This window comes from Arachis ipaensis, chromosome B2, assembly GCF_059453495.1.
Source record: "Arachis ipaensis isolate K30076 ecotype BB chromosome B2, ASM5945349v1, whole genome shotgun sequence".
NCBI lineage: Eukaryota > Viridiplantae > Streptophyta > Magnoliopsida > Fabales > Fabaceae > Arachis > Arachis ipaensis.
The window spans coordinates 13,965,961-13,985,719 of record NC_142437.1 but is presented as its reverse complement, the minus strand read 5'-3'; positions in this window follow the sequence as shown (position 1 = coordinate 13,985,719).

Below are 19,759 nucleotides of genomic sequence, written 5' to 3'. Positions count from 1 at the left end.
TGCACCAAGCGCAACATGGTGCCGTACAAAGATTAGATGCACGCTAGTGGTAGCGGCGTTGTTGGAGGGGCACAAACATCACCGCCTAAGCCGCCGCCTTAGCAGCAGGACCAGTGGGACAACGATGATGATGAAGACTTTCAGTGACTAGGGTTTTTTTATACACTCTTTGATTGTGTATCATATCCTCTGTTATTTGACTTTTCATTTTATTCGTGCACTTGATAATTTAACATATTTGGCTTCTGTTGTTAGAATCTATTATCTATTATATATTACTAATTTTACAACCAAAATTTGTCACATATCACTCTCTCATTACAATTGAAATCAAATCTTTCCCTCCAAAATTAAAGAGTTCTTCCCTCCTCCCTCTCCCTTTCTCCAACTCTCTCATTCCTTTGCCCACTATATCTTTCTTATATATCATTATCAATGACTAATTACAAATTTGACCATCAAAATGTGTAACATGATATTTTCTAATTGTATTTAATTAAATTAAAATTAAAATATTAAAATTAAAATTAAAATATAACTATATTATATATTACTAACTAATATAATAACCAAAATGTGTCACATAACACTTTCTTATTAAAATTGAGAGAAAATATTTCCCTCAAAAATTAATAAACTCCCTTCTTACATTCTCTTGAAGGATTACCATGTGTTCATAACACGCAGCGGAAGAAAAGAAGGTAATCCTAAAGATCTATTTTGTGCTTAAATTTTATTCTAGAAATAATACATAGATCATATCTAAATACCTTTAGACGCTTTAGTAAAAATCACTTTCTCCTTCGATGGTATGAAGGCGCTATGCGTATCCACCCCGAGACCAACATTTGCTGTCAACTCCTTGACCAATGGACATCTTATCTAAATTGAGAAACCTCTTGCAACTCTTTGCACGCCATAAAATTCTTCTCCAAAAATTGGGCTCACATACACTTATGTATGTAGAGGTAAATGAATAAAAATCCTTGTTATTTTCTAACCTTTCCTCTACTCTTGGCATACATATATATATTATGAGATTTGTTATTAATTTTAAATTTGATTCTCAATTCAAATTTAAATCATATCTTAAAATTTCAAATCTGAATCTTTCAAATTTTATGAATCATATCATAACAATTTAAAACATAATCGATTTGGATCTCATCCAAATTTATAATTCAAATTCAGAAATAGAATAACTAATTATTCTCAAATCTCATTTAATATTCTCAATTATCATATTATTATTATATTCTTGGTGCTAGCAAAGAATATAATAATATTCTATTTGAATTAATATAATTATTTATTTGATCAAATTAAAATAATAATTAAATAATTCTACAGCAAAGATTAGAACACTCGTTAGTGTGTGATCCCATAGGTTCAATACTAAACGGATAGTAAATTAGTCATACTAAATTTACTAATCAAGGTTGGCGTCTAGCAACACTCCTTAACGACCCGATAGTTTGAAGTAATATATATATTTACTAAGAACCTTAGAAGAACAAAATATAATTCCTTCCATCTTTCCAGCTCTTGGTGAACCCTTAGAGTATGGTTTAATTGTCAAACTCTAACTTGTTACCATTATTATAATGAACTGTGAATTAGAATGACTTAAGAAACTCATTTCTTCATTCATTCAATCCCATTGGCCAAGGTTTTATTCATCTCAGTCATTATAATCACAGAGCTCAAACTCTTTACCGCGAGTTGACGGATTCCTTATTGACTAATCATTAATTCTACAAGTATTTAAATCATACCCAATATCCATTCAACTAGCACCCTAGGGTATTAGGTGTCTGGAATCAAAGTATAATAAATACATTGTTAATTACTATGACAGTCGTAGGTCAAAGGAAACTCTATTACTATGTTCATCTTGAGAATATCCTATTGACAAATATACGGTAATTATAACCATTAAGAATTCTCAAAGTGAGTCAATTCAATGGTCATATCTCTATATGCACCATCTATACATATAATTTAATAAATGAGATCTATTAATCTTCATCCAATGAAGACCATTATATATATATTGATCTTTTCGGATTATTAATGTCCTTTTTAATAATCCTATGACCAAGAACAATTTAGATTAAATTATAAAAGATTTATCTCTCAATATTATGATCAATATCACAATGATAAATCTCTAAATTTAATCAAGGACCTTATTATATTAACATTTTAATATAATAATAATAACAAATTATTTGACACATGATTGATTGGATTGTGGTCATACTCCTTATTCCCAACATCTCTTATCCACATCTCTCCCTTTTTCTATTTCTCTTTACCCTTTGTACTCTATATATAATTTATAATTTGTATTTTATATTAGTAATTTGACAAACCAAAATATGTAACTAGATAATTTTCATTACAATTAAAATAAATTTTTTCTTTTCAAAATTAAGAAATTCCCTCTCTCATTCTTCTTATTTATCTTTCTCTCTTTTCTCTCATTCTCTATTTTTCTTTACCTTTCAGTTCTACAAAAAATAAAATTAACAAATAATATAATTCAAATTAAAAATATTATTATCATTATATGCATATTTTTTTATTTAGTTTTAAATTTTTACTGCTTATCTTTCTAATCTATATTTGCACTTCTCTTTCTTCAAATATTTTTTATATATAATTTGGAGAAAATACTAGTGTTGTGATTAAAAGTTAGAATCAAAATTCAATTGTTTTAAAAAAATTAATTTTAAGTTAATTTATAACTATCAATATAATTTTTTATGCTAATATCTAATTATATTTTTATATACATAGAGAGAAAAAATATTATTTTTAAATAACAAGCAAAAAATTAATTATTTCTATTTGTGCAACAAACTTAACACCTAATCAAATGTAAATGTATACACATTAAATTCTTTTAAATTTTAGATAATGAATGTTAAAATTAATTATTAATAAAAAATTAAACTCTTTCACATAAAAATAATAACTAAAAATCTTATTATTTGATTTTTTTTATCTACAGAGATTCTAGTCTTCTTAGCCAACAGGGACTTTTGTCTCCTACGACCTTTTTGTAAAAGTAATTTGATTCTCTAAATCTTTTGTGCTATAATCTATAATGTCAAGACAAAACTGACATAGTTTTAAAAGATTTATGTTCCCGTAATGTTATTACGGGTAAAAATACTACTTTGACTACTAATTGTACAAAATATAATTTTACATAAAAGAATTTAGAATTTTACTACTCATGTCATCAACAAAATATAAAAAAAATTGAACTTACCATCGGATTCTCCGACGAAAATATCCGACAGGAAAAATGCGAGAACAAAACAGTATTACGCCAAATTTACCGTTGAAAAAAATTCGCCGGCAACTAATACTAGATATTCATAGCTTAAAATCTAAATCCGCCGCAAGTTACTGGCGGACAATAAAATCTAATGGTAAAAATTTAGGTTTAATTACTCTATTGTTCCTATACTTTCGTGAAATTTTCAATTAGGTCTCTATACTTTTTTTATTTTTAATTGGGTCCCTACACCAATTTTTTTTTTCAATTAAGTCCTTCTTAGTAGTAATTGGCTTAATTTTATAGGGACCCAACTAAAAAAAAAAAAGAATTCTTACATGGACCTAAATAAAAGGGAAAAAAAGTGTAGGGACCCAATTAAAAAAAAATTTGGTGCAAGGACTCAATTAAAAGAAAAAAAAGTATAGGAACCTAATTGAAAATTTTGCGAAACTATAGGAACCAGAAGAGTAATTAAACAAAAAATTTACTGATGAGATTTATACCGTAGAATTAGAACCGACACAAAATCCGACAATAAATTTATTATTGACAGATTAATTTTGTTTTTCTGCTAATAAATTTAATGGTATTCAACATTTTTTTGTAATGTGTCATTAATTTATATATAAAATTATAATAGTTATCGAAGAATACTTCAGTCAAAAGACTCCTAAGAAACCAGTAAGCAATCCTAATAGCTTTTAAGATTTAAAATCTTTTACACTTTCCCCTAACTCTCCTAGAACTAAATTTTTTTGGAAAATAAGTTCATAAGTAACAGACTCCTCTAAGTAGACCTTTATATAAAAGAGAGAACAATCAGCTTGTAATTAGATATCATTTAAGAGAAATTTTACATTTTACATATCAAATTCTGATCTTATATTTAACTCTTCTGACTTTAACATTAAACTTTTCAGATCTCATCGATTCAATCTATCATCCAAGTACCACCTAAATAATAAGCATTTCCATAAATGAATAAGTATATCTTACACACTAACTCTTCATTATCTAAAGTAGCGTTTGTTTGTAGAGACTGGAATTAAGATTGGAGGACAGAGACTCAATATTATGTTTGTTGAGCCAGAGACTGGTATTTAAATTTCTGTTTTTGTTTTCAAAATTTTAGTATTTCAATACCTCCAAAAAATAGGGACACTGGAGACAGAAAATTTTAAAAACAGGGACAGAAAATTTTAATTATAATTTGTACCTAAATTACCCCATTCTAATTCAATAATTCTAACATTACCCTAATGTAAACCAAGGCTTCATTGTTAACCTCCGTGACTCGTTCATCTTCTCATTCTTCTTCAAGGACATCACTGCAGCCTCTGCATCATTAGTTGAAGAACAGCCACCTCTTCACCGCTGGCGTAGCCACCTCTAGGTAAGTGAGTTGTCGTTTTCAAGTTCGTCTTCGTAGCCCCTACGTTCTCATCTCCTCGTTTTCTCCCTCACAGGACAATACTTGAAGAACCAAGCTGCCGCCTCTCCCTTGTTGCTGTTGACGTCAACCACCAACTCGTCGTCCTAGCTGCTATGACCTAGGTTAGTTGTAGCCGAATGTTGTTTAATTTACTGATTCCGTTTTTTTTTTTTTTTTGTTGTGCCCTAATCTTTGGATTTGGTCATCACCTAGCAATAGGACTTTTCTCTTCTCTAGATATTCAATTACTGTTGTGTAATGCTTAAAATAAATATTTGTGTCTTTGAAAGGTATATTTGTACTCAGACCTCTTAAGCTTTTGTTTGTTTGGTTACTTTGATTTGGAGAAATTAAAGTTTGAAAAGAGACAAGTTACTATTTTGCTTGGTTTATCGTTATTTTCTTAATGGTGTGAAGTAGTAGCACTGAAGTTGAAGAAATTCTTTATCTTTGTGACTTTGTCCTATATTCAGGGAGTTGCGATCTATTTTTGAGAATTATTAATGCCATCTGTTACATGGGAATTAATCGTAGTTTATAATTAACAGGAGTAAAAGATTTATGGTATACATAATTCTATATACACACGGATGATCATGATTAAAAGTCATTATATAAAAAGTTACATAGCTAGATACATGCATGACTCCTTTGAAAATTTATATGATGGTTTGTTCCAATCTTTATTAAGATTTAACGGCATAAATTTTATCTTCTTGATCTTGTTATAAACCATATTGCTCTATCACTCTCTCTCTGTCTCTCACACAGGATTAAATAATATTAATATAGCATGGTTATAATGCCTAGCTATGTATGTGTGTCCGTGAGAATGAGAAACAAACTTTTGTCGAATTTGTCCTAGTTAACTAAGTCATTATATTACTTTAGATTATGTGTTCATGTTATTAAATCATTCTTCCTAGTTATGCTGCATGAAGAATATACACAGTTATATCATTCGTTATCTTTATCTTTTTGTGGATTTCAAGTTTCTTATTCTTCTTTTTAGTTCTAAGAAGATAAAGAAGAGTTTGCATGAGAAGTGTTAGATTAAGGCTTGGTTTGGTAAAGTTTTTCGAAGAGGTGCTTGTACTTTTTAAAAGCTCAAGCTCCTCATTTTGTGTTTGGTAAATAAAAAAGATCATGTGCTTGTGCTTGCAGCTTTTAAAAGATCGAAGTACTTTTGAAAGCACCTAAGATAGAGCTTTTCAAAGTTGGCTTGTACTTTTCAAAATTTAAAAGTCTAATATAACCTCATATGTTAATTAATTTTCAAATTTAATACTTACCTTTATGTCTATTATAGTATTTTTAAATTTTAAAAACTATTTTACCAAATGCAATTGATGTTGCTTGTGTTTATTAAAAGTTATTTTTTTGATTTACCAAACATAAATGCTACAACTTTTAAAAAGCCATCTTTTAAAGGTTAACTTTTATAAGCTACTTTTGAAAAGTAAAAGCTTTACCAAACTAAGCCTAAGTTGAATGTTTATGCGTTTTTTAATGTAATGACTTTGCTAGGAAGAGATGGAGTGGTCGAAAATTATTAAGCGATGCGTGTCTTTTTATGAAGAAATGGGATTCAAGCATGAAGATTTGATATTATTTTTTGTTCTTACATTATTTGTTTACTTTAGGGATAGAAGTAGTGGGCAACTGTCGTTAGGCAGAAGAATGAATAGTAGAATTAGACCGAAGGCTTTAGAGCGTATTGTTGGCAAGGGTGATAGGAATTGTATTTGGGAGTTGAGAATGAATACAAATGCCTTTGCTAATTTGTGTGAGTTACTCCAAGTTCAAGGAAGACTTAAAGAGGATGGTCATGTAAGCTTGCCGGACCAAGTTGTAACTTTTTTAATTATCCTAGCGCATCACAAAAAAAAATCGTAGTCTGCAGGTTAGATTTTGTAGGTCCAGAGAAATAATTAGTAAGTATTTTAATAAGGTTTTAAAGGCTGTTATATGTATTTAAAGTATTTTGTTTGCCAAGACCACACCAGTTGAAGAGGATTGTGTTGATCCCACATGGAGAAGGTTTAAGGTATAGCTTACTCGATTATGTGTATGATTTATTTTTCAACCTGAAGGATTCTATATCTGAGTATCATAACTTTCTATGGATTATAGGGTTGCTTGGGAGCATTAGATGGCACTTATATAGAGGTGACAGTCCCTGAGTCCAAAAAGTCAAGATATCGAACAAGAAAGGGTAAAATATGTACCAATGTTTTAGAAGTGTGTAACTGGGAGATGGGATTTGTTTATGTACTCAATGGATGGGAGGGATCGGCATTTGATTTACGGATACTTCCAGATGCAATCACTCGTTGTAATAGTCTTAAGATACCCCACGGTAATTATGCCATCTTTGGATTTAACTCAATAAATATAGCTTGAGTTCACGATAGTTATGCTTACGTTGTTTGTATTACTTGTCTATAGGTAATTACTATTTAGTTGATGCTGATTACACAAATGGTTCTGGGTTTCTAGCATCGTATAGAGGTACTCGATATCATGTTAGAGAGCAGGCCCAAGGAGCACGTGCACCTCGCAATTACCAAGAATATTTTAATAGGGTTCATTCTTTTGCCAGAAATATTATTGAGCGATGCTTTGGTTTGCTCAAGAAGAGATGGTCAATCTTAAGAAGCCCTAACTTTTACCCTCTAAAAATACAAAGTCAAATAATTATTGCTTGTTGTTTGTTGCAAAACTTTATTTGAAAGAGTATGGATATGGATCCGGAGGAGCAAGGTAGCATATTGGAGGAATTTTTGCCTGATGGAGATGAAGCACATGATGAAATGATTGATGTGGTTGAAAACACAAATGAGTGGATACACTGGCGTGACAACATAGCAACTAAGATGTATGAAGAGTGGCAAACTAGTTGTACGGAGTAGTAATAGCTTAATTTGTGTTGTAGCAGAGTAATGAACATTATCATCGATTAATTTATGTTATAATAGCTGCATTTTAGTTTGTAAGACTTGTTGTGAAGGAAAACATTGTAATAACAACTTTTTAATTGTAATAGCAACTATTTGTTTATGGTTATTAAAAATGTTTGTGGCTATTAAAATTGTTTATGGTTGTTTTTCACAATTGTATTTGTTTTTTGGTTTAGGATTTACACTTGTTGTTTGGGCTTATGGTTATTTATGTTAATTTCGTTAGGTGATAATGGAGAACAAACACATATGGAGTGATGAAGACACTAATGCTGATTGTGGTCAATTCAAACCCGAAATTTTTGAGAAACTAGCTCTGAAGATGCTGGAGGCCTTCCTTGGGTGTATCATAACCGCGAAACACTGCAAAAATAAACATAAACGGTTGAAGGAGAAGTATCAGTATGCCACAGACATGCTTGCATGCAGTGAATTTGGTTGGAATCATGAAAAATAATGTGTTGAGGTTGACAGCAAAGATGTCCTTGATACATGGTTGAAGGTCTGTGTGATGTTATTCCTACTTGAATGACTGGTATCTTTTATTTGTATATACTAACTACAATCCTGTTTTTATTTTTGCAGGAACATCCAACCAAGTTCTATAGTCCTGAAAAGCTCTTTCCTCTGTTTCACCGGCTAGAGGGTATATTCGGTAAGGATAGAGCCACGGGAGCAGGTGCAATTAGTGGCTTTGATGCAGAGGAATAGGTTAATGAAGAGAGAGAAAAACCAAGCAATTAGATTTGATGACTCTGAAATGTCTCCAAATCTAGACATCAACGGAGGGCAAGTAGTGCAAGGACAAGCCTCATATTCTGAAGCTGGTGCGAGTAGAGGAAGCACAAGGCGGTATGGAAAGAAGAGAAAGCAAGTTGATATTTTAGAGAGGATGGCTAACCATATCCAGCAATCTTCCGCTGACCAAAGGAAGAATTCCCAATTACTTGTTGATACCATTGTTGGTGTGAATGAGAAGTTTAAAGTCGGTGAGAAGCTTACACAACTTGGGTTCGACGATGACGAGGTGGTGAAGGTAGTATTAAAATTTGCTGAGAGTCCGAATTTATGTGCTCACTTCTGGGACTTGTCAGATTCACAGAAAATTGCTCTTGTGCGTTCCATTATCTGAAGTTGTCATGTGATCGAAACTTGTTATCTGGCTTAGGGTATTATGTTGGAACTATAGGGTTTTAGTACGCATTAGATGGGTATACTTTAGATGGTTTAAGGTACAACTTATATTTGGTATACATTTGGCTGGATATTTTGGTAGTGCTTTTCTTTTGGTATGTATTGAGTAGGTGTGTTGATGCTTAGTACAATATTTTGGTTTTAATTGTGTTATTGAGCACAAAAAATTTCAATATAAGTTGACTGTTATTTTAATTTTTGGTTTTGTTGCTGGAAAATTATTTAGTCTATTTCAATATAATATAACGAAGGAAATTATTCTGTTTTTTTTTTTTTTTTTTGCCTGAGAAAATGCTTATTAAGAAATACAAAGTGGGTGTAAAGATTTGAGCTTTGCATCTTGTCTTGGGAATTTTTTTAATGGAGAAAGGAGAGTCAATGAGTGTAGATATTTGATGGTGATGATAATGTGCTTTCTTTAGCCAATGAACTGCAGAGGATTTTGTGGCTCATTCAGGCAATGTGAATTGTTTAAGGATAGGAAAGAAGGCATGCCGCATTTTCGCAACAGGAGGGGATGATCAAAATGTTAACCTTGGATTATGGCTAATAATGGATCATTAGTTAGTTTAAGAAGGATCATGTGCACTGTGTTACAACTTATGTTATTGTTTGTGGCAACAAAGCCATGATCTTAACAATACCTTATGGATATGAAGGGATGCATTTATACATACATACATACAAGGGGATCTTTAACAATAAAGGAATGCATTCATACATACAAGGGTCATAGCCAGGGTATTAGTACTATCAAATTCACTCCAAACGATCGTTAGGTAGTTTCTGGCATTTCATTAAAGCAAATTAATTTATACAATTTGTCATTCGCCTGTTTCAATTCAAATGTCAAACTACAACTTAAACAATAATACTATGATCAGGACAATACAGACTATAGAAACAAAAAGTTGAAAGAACGCTAACAATTTCATAAGTACAACATCATTATGCAGTTTTTCAACTCGTTCGATCAACTTCAAATTGGAATTGAAATGACAAAAGCGATCATATGCAACTTCAGAATGTTGGATACTTGAACCTGCTCATCTAAACCATCTACATCGTCTTACAAGACAGGCATAATACTTTCTATTCGGATTAGCAATGCTGTTTGAGACTTGTAACGAAGCTCTTAAAACACACTCAAAAAAACGTTTGCCCGTTATATTGTCGTTGCTGTAGGAATCACTTGTAGATCTTCTACTTGTAGATGCCATGGTTAATTAGGTTGCTGAACCTAAAGGCCAAATCAAATTTCAAATTAGATAACAATTGCTTTTCTCACAAATGGAGAAGTTAATAGGTTCTCAAGTGATACATTCATAGCTTTCTTCATTAGAAAATCATATAAGTAGTTCAAGTCACTAATCTCTTTATAATATCTTATATGAAAACCAAAAACTAAGAAGCACTGAATTCAATGTCATCAAAGTTAATAAAGAGCAGTGCTTTTTAATTTGTCTTTTTACAATTGGCACATTGATATGAAAAATTTGAGTCACCAGCTTCTCTTTTAATTTTAGATTTTACTGAATTATAAATTTGTACACATTACTTTATGAAGTCACTATGAATGTAATCAAATAAAAATATACAAGAATATTTTGTCTTTGTCTATTTAAGTTAAAAAATAAAAATAAAAGAAAAAAAGGAAATGTGTGTAAATTACCACAAGGCTTAAAAAGCTACTAAAAAAAATTAAGATTTTCATCATGTGTGTGTTTGCTTTCTTTTTTTTTTTTAATTTGTACTTACTTTAGCTATTTTATCTCTTCTTGGCAAATTTATTAAATCTTATTTCTACTTTTGTTTCTAGCCCATATTTTTTTTAATAAAGAAGCAGCTTAAATATAACTCTATCTATATTTTTTTCTAATAAGTTATTAACTACAAACATAACTCTATCTCGTTCTATACCTTCTTCATTTGGTTAGGTGGCTGAATTAGAAATTAAATTTAAGAAAAATGTGTAGTATAATGTATATTTAGAATCAAAACTCAATTTTCTCTATGCTTATTCACATTAATCAAAATTACTAGATGTGTGTTATGGTGTCACTTAACATTCCACATCAGTAAATTCTAACGCTATTAATAATAGAAGTAACAGAAGAATTAACATGACTAATTTAAAATTTTTAAAAGATAAATTTAATTAAAAAAATTCAAAAATCAATTTAAAAAATAAATAATTTTTCAAAGCCTAATTTAGCTATTTATTCTAGAAAAAATATATGACCGTATGATTGCAACTTTGCAAGTGTGAAAAAATAGTTAGTAAATTAAATCGATCAACAATTTTTTGTCAGTTCCTATATCGACAAATTAAACCTATTTTATTTTATTTTTTTCTTTGAATTAAAGTAACTAAGAACGTAGGAAGTTAGGTAACAACGAGTCATAACAGTTTTCTTGCAACACATGTAGATGGTACTAAATATCTAAAACAAATTAAATATCTAATTTGAGTAATTTCTAATCACCTTGATTCCTTAAATGTTGATCTAAGGCTTCTATTAAGCAAAACTAGAGGTCACATACATCACTTTACAAGACATAAATAATAAGTCAATGTTTTGTTTACAACTTAATCAAGTTATTGATGTATATGCTTAATGCCATATAATATATGTCACGTTATTTTTCCACTACTTATTATAGATGAACACATATTATCACATGATAACGAAATTGATGGTCATTCAATGATGTACGTTTACCACAATATGTATAACATTAGTTGTGTAATTATTTTTGAATTTAAGGGGTGTATAAGGTGCATTTCTTTTTATCTTTAAGTTCTTCAGGGAACTTATATTAAAAATTAATTTTTTGCATAAATATGTAAAATTTAAATAATATTGTTTTAAATTCTAATAAAAATGATGATTTTTCAAAATGAGAATTTTAATTTGATCCTTTTAATTTCAACTCTCTATATTAAAAATCAAGTTATTATACAATCATTACTTTTTTTTTTAATACTAATATTGAACAATTGCATGATATTACTGAAAAATGAAATTAGCTAGTACATATATAATACTATTAACAAATTCCGTTATATCTAGTATTTATTTATATTTGGTGACTATTCATATGAAAATACATTTTTAAGAAAGAATTAAAAACTATTTAATAGTTTAATAATTTAATTAAACTTTTTAACATAATATATATCTCTATATCTGAATTCAAAAATGCTACTTGTCTTTTAAAATTTAGTTTTTGGTTAGTCTTTTTAAGAATTTATTATTTAATTAATTTAAATATTTATTTTTACGTATCAGTTGTTCAAAAAATTAGAGAAATTATTTATTTTTTATTTTTTCTCTCCTCTAAAAACTGAATAAAGGACAATATTTAAAATAGTATTTGGAAGAGAGATAGAGACTAAGAGACTAATATTGAGAGACAGAGTTTGAGAGACGGAGATTGAAATAAATCTCAGTATTATGTTTGGTGTAAAGTGAAAGACAAGAACTGAAATAAGAATAAAATTCTAATTTAATTTGTACAAAAAGTAAAGTTAAAATTAATTAATTGAAATTGAGATATTTTAGGTATAAAATATTATTAAAATTTTAGTCTCTATTTTCAAAAATTTCAGTCTTTATATCTCTACTTTTTGGAGATACTGAAATACTGAAATTTTAGAGAAGAAACTGAAATTTAGTATTAATCTCTAAATCAACAAATATAATACTAATTCTTAGTCTCTCAGTTTTCGTCTCAATACCTCAAAACAAACGCACCTAAAAAATACCTAATTGCACTTATCTTAATTATGATATTTATATAAAAGATATTTTTATAGAAATAAATGTGGTATACACACATAGTCCAACAATAAGGGTATGAAAGTTGTTGATAGATGAAAGCAACATGTAAGAAACTTTAATGTTAGGTGTTTTCAGTGTGAAATGTGTTGCACCAAGGTGTGAGTTAGTTTCAGTGTTTCACTTAGCTTGGTCCCTCCATGTCTCAATCCAATTCCTTAGTCACTAAGTTGACCTATCCAACCACAAAAAGCTTCTTTTAATTTCTTTTTGAAAGAAAGATATTATAACCAATAAAAGTGAATTCAATAGTCAAATTACTCAAATTAGACATTTCTCATTAGTAATAGAATTTATTAAAATATAGATTAATAATGATGTAATCAATCAAAGATAAAATTAATAATTGATATATTTTTTTTAATTTCTGAATTTAATTAACTTGTATCTTAAGTACATATTTTAAAAAAATAATAATAGAAAATTTTAATATTTTTAATGTATTCAATGTATTAAAAACATAAAAAAATAATTTTTGTAATAATTTTTATAAAATATTTTATTTTATGATATGTTTAATTTATGTCTTTAGAGTACAAGTTAGTAAAACTCAAAATTTTTTTTATAGGGAATTATATCTTTCTTAATTCTCTCTAACTTAATAAATTCTTTTCTTATTTTTTTAATCTCATTGATTCTTTTTTATTCTATTTTTTTCTCTTTTCATATATCAAACTATCTAGATTAAGCTAAGAAGTTTTTAATCTTATTTTTTGCTATTAAGATTTTATTCTTTTAATAACTGGATAGAGTTTTCAATTCGGAAACAAAATTTAAGTTTTCAAAATATTTTCAAAAATTTCAAAACAAAATTTAGGAACACATCCTAAAATAAAATTTTGATTCCAATTTTTGTAAACAACCAACAATCATAGACAAAACGAGAAAATTGAAAAAAGGGAGAAAAAATAGAAAGAATAGTAAAAAAGTTTAATTGTTTTTGTAATAATAGTATAATGGAATTTTACATTATCTTTTAGTTAGATTCTCATGTTTGTATAACTAATAAAATAGTTGTTAAATTAAACATTTTTATTGATGAGATAAAATATAATTATTTGATATTATGTAAAATTATTTACATTTGTACCAAATAAATTCATTTAATCATAAAATTCAACAAAAGCGTACTAATGAAAAATAAATAGTAGAATTATACTAAAATTATTAAACTTATTAAACCATGAGCCTTTTGCTTGTGGACAAAACCAAGGTTGAGATCAGAGGACCAGTCTCAACAAAATAAAATAAAATAAATTAATAACTTTAGAGAAAAATTAGCCTGAAATCAAAATACTGTATCATATATCAACCACCGCCATAAAGAAAAGAAAAGACAAAAAAGAGCGTTGGTAACTTCAAAAGGTGAAGGCGCGTGGGTGAAGAGAAATAGGGTAGATCACAGGAATTTTTTTCTAAAATAAAATAAAAAAACATTTTCAAAGAAAAATCAGAATCCTTTTTTTTTTTAAGAAATAAGGTTGTCGTGCCCTTCGGCAAATCTTGTTAAATTCATAAGGTTTGTTGTTTTTCTATGCGAAGTTGCGAACTTTAAATCACAACTGTTTGATTTTTAGTATTGGAAAACACTATTCTACTATATCATTATTTTTTGTATATATGTATTATACACAAATAATAATTTTAACATATAATTTTATCTCATTTGATAATTAATGACAGAGTGATGAAGAATCATGTCAAAATAAAAGTTGTAATTACAGGATTTTATAAAGAACTATATTGACAGGAGTATTATTTGAGGGTTGAAATCTGTGATGGGTTGGTAAGACAGATTAATGAGGAAGAGGCAGGAAAGTTAGAGGTAATGTCATCGCATGAGGAAGTACATGAGGCAGTATGGGATTGTGGTTTCAGTAAAGTGCCAGGCATTGATGGCTACAATATGAATTTCATAAAGAAATGTTGGGGTGAGATTGGCCAAGAGTTTACTGCAGCTATTTTGGATTTTTTCCAAAGTGCGAAGCTACCAACAGATGCTAACGTAACATGGGTGGCACTAGCTCCAAAATTTGTGGGAGCTAAGGAAATTAAAGACTTAAGGCCAATTAGTATGGTTGGCTGTGTCTATAAGGTGATATCCAAAGTCTTGGTGAGAAGAATGCAGTCAGTAATGCCAGGTTTAGTGGGAGAGACTCAGTCTGCGTTTGTAAAGGGTCGCAAAATACATGATGGTGCACTCATTGCTTGTGAGACGGTCCAATGGTTGAAGTTGCGTAAAAAGCATGCAACAATTATCAAACTAGATTTTCAGAAAGCCTACGATAGAGTGAGATGGAGCTTTGTGGATGTGGTGCTCCAAAAGATGGGTTTTGGTCTTAGATGGAAGGCATGGGTGAAGGAATGTGTGACCACAGCGTCTATGTCAGTGTTGATTAATGGCTCACCATCCAAGCCGTTCAGGATGGAGAGAGGTCTGAGACAAGGAGATCCGCTGTCTCATTTTCTGTTCGTTCTGGTTGTCGATGTCTTGTATAGGATGGTGGGCGAGGCAGTCAGGAATGGCCGCATCTCTCCACTGTTGATGGGTAGGGACAACATAGAATTGTCGCATCTCCAATTTGCAGATGACACAATTTTATTTTGCCCACGGGATACGGATACAATACTGAACTATAAGAGGCTTTTGCGTTGTTTCGAGTAGATGTCTGGCTTGAATATTAACTTTGACAAGTCAAATATGATTTTGGTTAACTGCGAGCAGGAATGGGTGACGAATATGTGTGGTTTGTTGGGATGCGCCGAAGCTACTTTACCTGTCAGGTATTTAGGAATCTCTTTAGGCGCAAACCCCCGGCTCGTGAAGACCTGGAAACCGATCATAGACAATGTGAAAGATAAGCTCAGTTTGGGGAAAGCCAAGTCCCTCAACAAAGCTGGCAAGCTGGTTCTCATAAAATCGGTCCTAAATAGTCTGCCAGTTTACTACTTAAACTTGTACAAAATGCCAAAAGCGGTGGCAAAAAAGATAATCGGGCTACAAAGAAAGTTTTTGTGGAGTAAAAAAGATGGAAATAACGGTATACCACTTGTGAAATGGGAGATGGTGCAAGCCCCGAAAAAGTTAGGCGGTTTGGGGGTGGGGGATGCGTTAATCAGGAATACGGCGCTTCTGTTCAAGTGGTGGTGGCGTTTTTTGAAGGAAGATTGTCCGCTGTGGAAGAAGGTTGTAAGTTCTTGTAATCTTTTGAACCCTTCTGTAATGATGTCAAAACAGCAATTACCGTTAAGGGGTGGCCCGTGAAAAGATAATTGTCAGCTTAATATTAAAGAGTCACATGCGAGAGATATGATGATCAGTGGATTGGCTATGGAGGTGAAAAATGGCAGACGTATTCGTTTCTAGGAGGATGATTGGCTACAAAGTGGTCCGTTGAAAGATAATTTTCCGAGACTCTTCTCTGTTTCAAATCAACAAGGATCTATCGTAGGGGATTGTGGGTTTTGGGATGGGATAGAATGGGTGTGGAACTTTCAGTGGAGGAGAGAGTTATTCCAATGGGAACTTGAGTTGCTCAATCAACTTCATGACCGGTTGCGACTAGTAAGAATGTCGCCTAGTAGAGATGATACAATTGTATGGAAATTTGATAAAACAGGTATCTATTCTACAAAATCTTTTGTGCAGGTGCTACAGAACGAGACTCTCCCAGAAGACATCACAAGCTACAGTTTCACCAGTGCCATTTGGAGAGGATTGGTTCCTCCAAGAGTAGAGCTCTTTGCGTGGTTTGTCCTAATAGGCAGGATCAACACTAAAGAGAGGCTGAGTAGGCTAGGAATCATACATCATAGCGATAACATTTGTGTTTTGTGTAAAAAAGAAATAGAATTTGTGCACCATTTGTTTCTTGGTTGTGAATTTACTTGACAGGTGTGGTGTGCTTGGTTGACGGGTACAAACAGAGCTTGGGCTATTACGGGGACTGTCAAAAAACTGTTTGAGAGTTGAATTGAAGTGCCTGATCGTAATTCTGAGAGAAAGAGGTGGTTGATAGGATTCTGTGCGGTTATCTAAAATATTTGGTTAAAAAGAAATAGCAGAATCTTCCAGAGATTGGAGACAGGTGTTGATAGAATCAAGAATAAGTCATTTCTGAGTTATAAGGAATGGTGTGGTATAGATCTATTTGGTTGTTAATGGCAATGTCAAAGATGACAAGAAATTCTACTACATAATTATGTATCTTTATTTTGATATCTTTGTTGTTTCTTATTTATGCTTGCTCCACTTTACTGTGTTGAGCTCACTTTCTTCAAAAAAAAAAAAAAATTATCTCATTTTTTGTTGTAAATTTTTAAAAAAATTTAGACAGAGACGTGATAATATCATTGCTATTGTCACGAACGGTGTTAAAATGGCTATACTTGTTGTGTGTCTAATATTTAATTCTTTAACTTTTTCTTCTCATCTAAATCAAAATATTTTTTTTAAATTAAAAATTTTGGTCATAATATATATTCTTACTGAATTGAAGAGATCAAAATCTTAAAATTTATTTAAATGATATAATTTTTCCATACTTAATTAAGAAGTTGCAGATTTGAATCTCCTATTTTTAGTAAAAAAAAATATTAAAATTTGCTGTAATTTTTTTTGTATATTTTTATAAAGTTGATAAAAAAACACGATAAATTTTATAAATTTAATTAATTAAATAAGGTTCACGACTAACTTTATGAATTTAACAAGTTTTGTTCGTGAAAAGATATCACAAATTTGTTCCCCATCTAAAGGAATGGATTCCGAAATATAATTTTAAAATGAACTTTTTTTGGAAATAATTTTTTTTTATTTCAAAAAACAAGATCATAGTGTGAACCGATAACGGAGATTCGGAAAACACAACATAGCATATGATATGATTTGACAGGAAGAATAATTACGGAAAAAAAAAAAGCAAAAAAGAAAAAGCAATTTGAAAAATAAAATAAAATAATAATATGACGAGTGTAAGAAGGTTAGGTGGGATCCACAAAACATGGCGAAGCGCGTGAATGTGGTCCCCGTTATTCTCATCGTTCAAACAAATAAAACCCGCGCGAGTTTCGGAATGCTTTTACCTTTTTTAGGATTAACGTATTATTAAATAATAGAAAAAAAGATAAATAGGTCCCTAGCCTTTTGTCCCGCGGATATTTTTGTTCTTAACTATTGAAAAATACTTTAAGTTCCTGACCTTCACAAAACTTGGACGGATCAGTCTCTCCATCCAAATGCCTCTGTCAGGGACTGATCCGTCCAAATGCTTCTATCAGGGACTGATATGTCCAAGTTTTGTGAAGGTCAGAGACTTAAAAATATTTTTCAATGGTCAGAAACGAAAATGTCCGCGGAACAAAAAGTTAATGACCTATTTATCCTTTTCTCTAAATAATATTAACTTATCCAATTTTTTTTTGGGTTATTTATAGGATACGTATGTTAAGTCTATAAATTAAAATCTTTTATTAAAATATAAAAGATTTAAAATTTAATATATTTATTAAATAAAAATATTTAAAAATTTTTATTAATAATAAATTTATTATCTTAACTAAACTATTTTTTAATAAAAAAATAGAAAATTAATATTTTTTTACTAAAAAAATAAAAGTCAAAATAATAGACTAGTTTCATGTCTAAATTATTAAGATGATGAAGTTTTTTAAAGATTTAGAAAGATAGGAGATTCAAACTCGCAACCTCTTAATTGAGTATAGAGAGTCTATGCCATTTGAGTTATTACTCATATATTCAATTAAGATGATGAAGTTTATTCTAAGAATAAAGTTATTTCACATATTATATTGTTTATAAAGGTAACTATTTTGACTATATAATTGATAATATAGTTGACAGTTTTAGTTTGGTAAAATTTAAAAAAAAATATTTGTTTTTAATTCTGTGTTTAGTAAATCAAAAAGATTTTGTATTTGTCGCTTTTAAAAAATAATAGTACTTTTAAAAATATATAAGGTGAAAATTTTTAAAATTAGCTTATACTTATCAAATTAAAAAATCTAATATAATTTTGTAGTTTAATTAATTTTCAAATTTTTTTATTTTTATATTTATGTCTATTATGATTTTTTTTAATTTTAAAAAATATTTTATCAAATATAATTGTGGTACTTGTACTTGTTGAAAGTTACTTTTAGTTTAATTTAATAAATATAGATGTTACAACTTTAAAAAAATTATCTTTTAAAAGATAATTTTTATAAATTATTTTTAATAAATAAAAACTTTACAAAATTAAACATTAATCCAACTAATATTTGCTTTTCAATTATAACTTATAAGAGTAATTACCTAAATTAGTCGTTAATATTTTAAAATCGGACACTTTAGTTCTTTAAATTTTAAAATACACAAAATAGTCCTTACTCTTTAACATTTATTTTTATTAAACAATACAATTCTTCTTTATAATAGTGAATGTTGATGTAAAATATTAACTCGCACACGTAACTATTAAGTATCCACGTATATGAGTTGAACAAATCAATTTCCAAAATAAATTATAAAATAATCCTAGAATAATTTAAAAATTATCAACCGTCTTGAGAAAATTTAAAAATTTTAAAACAACCCTTTCGAATAATTTTATTAATCAAAATAATAAAATATTATTAAAAAATATATAATAAATAATAAATATAAAAAAAATAATAAATATATATTAAAAATAATTTTATTTATTAATATTAAAATATTATAAAAAATAATATTATTTAATTATTAATCTATCATATTTATATCAAAGTGATATAAAAATTATAATAATAATAACAACTAATTTTTAAAAAATATGAGAGATTTTTATAATTTATGTATATGAGACAAAAAAAAAAAATCCCTAATTTAAAAGAGAAACCATGTTAAAGAGTGAAAACCATGTTGGACATTACAATCAGATGTATTCATCATATGAGTCTTTATAATAATAATTGCTAAAAGTGGGGGGTTTTTAAGTCGCTAGTCTAAGCGTACGGCTCAATTTTATGGATATTGGGCCAATGTGCGTGCTATGCC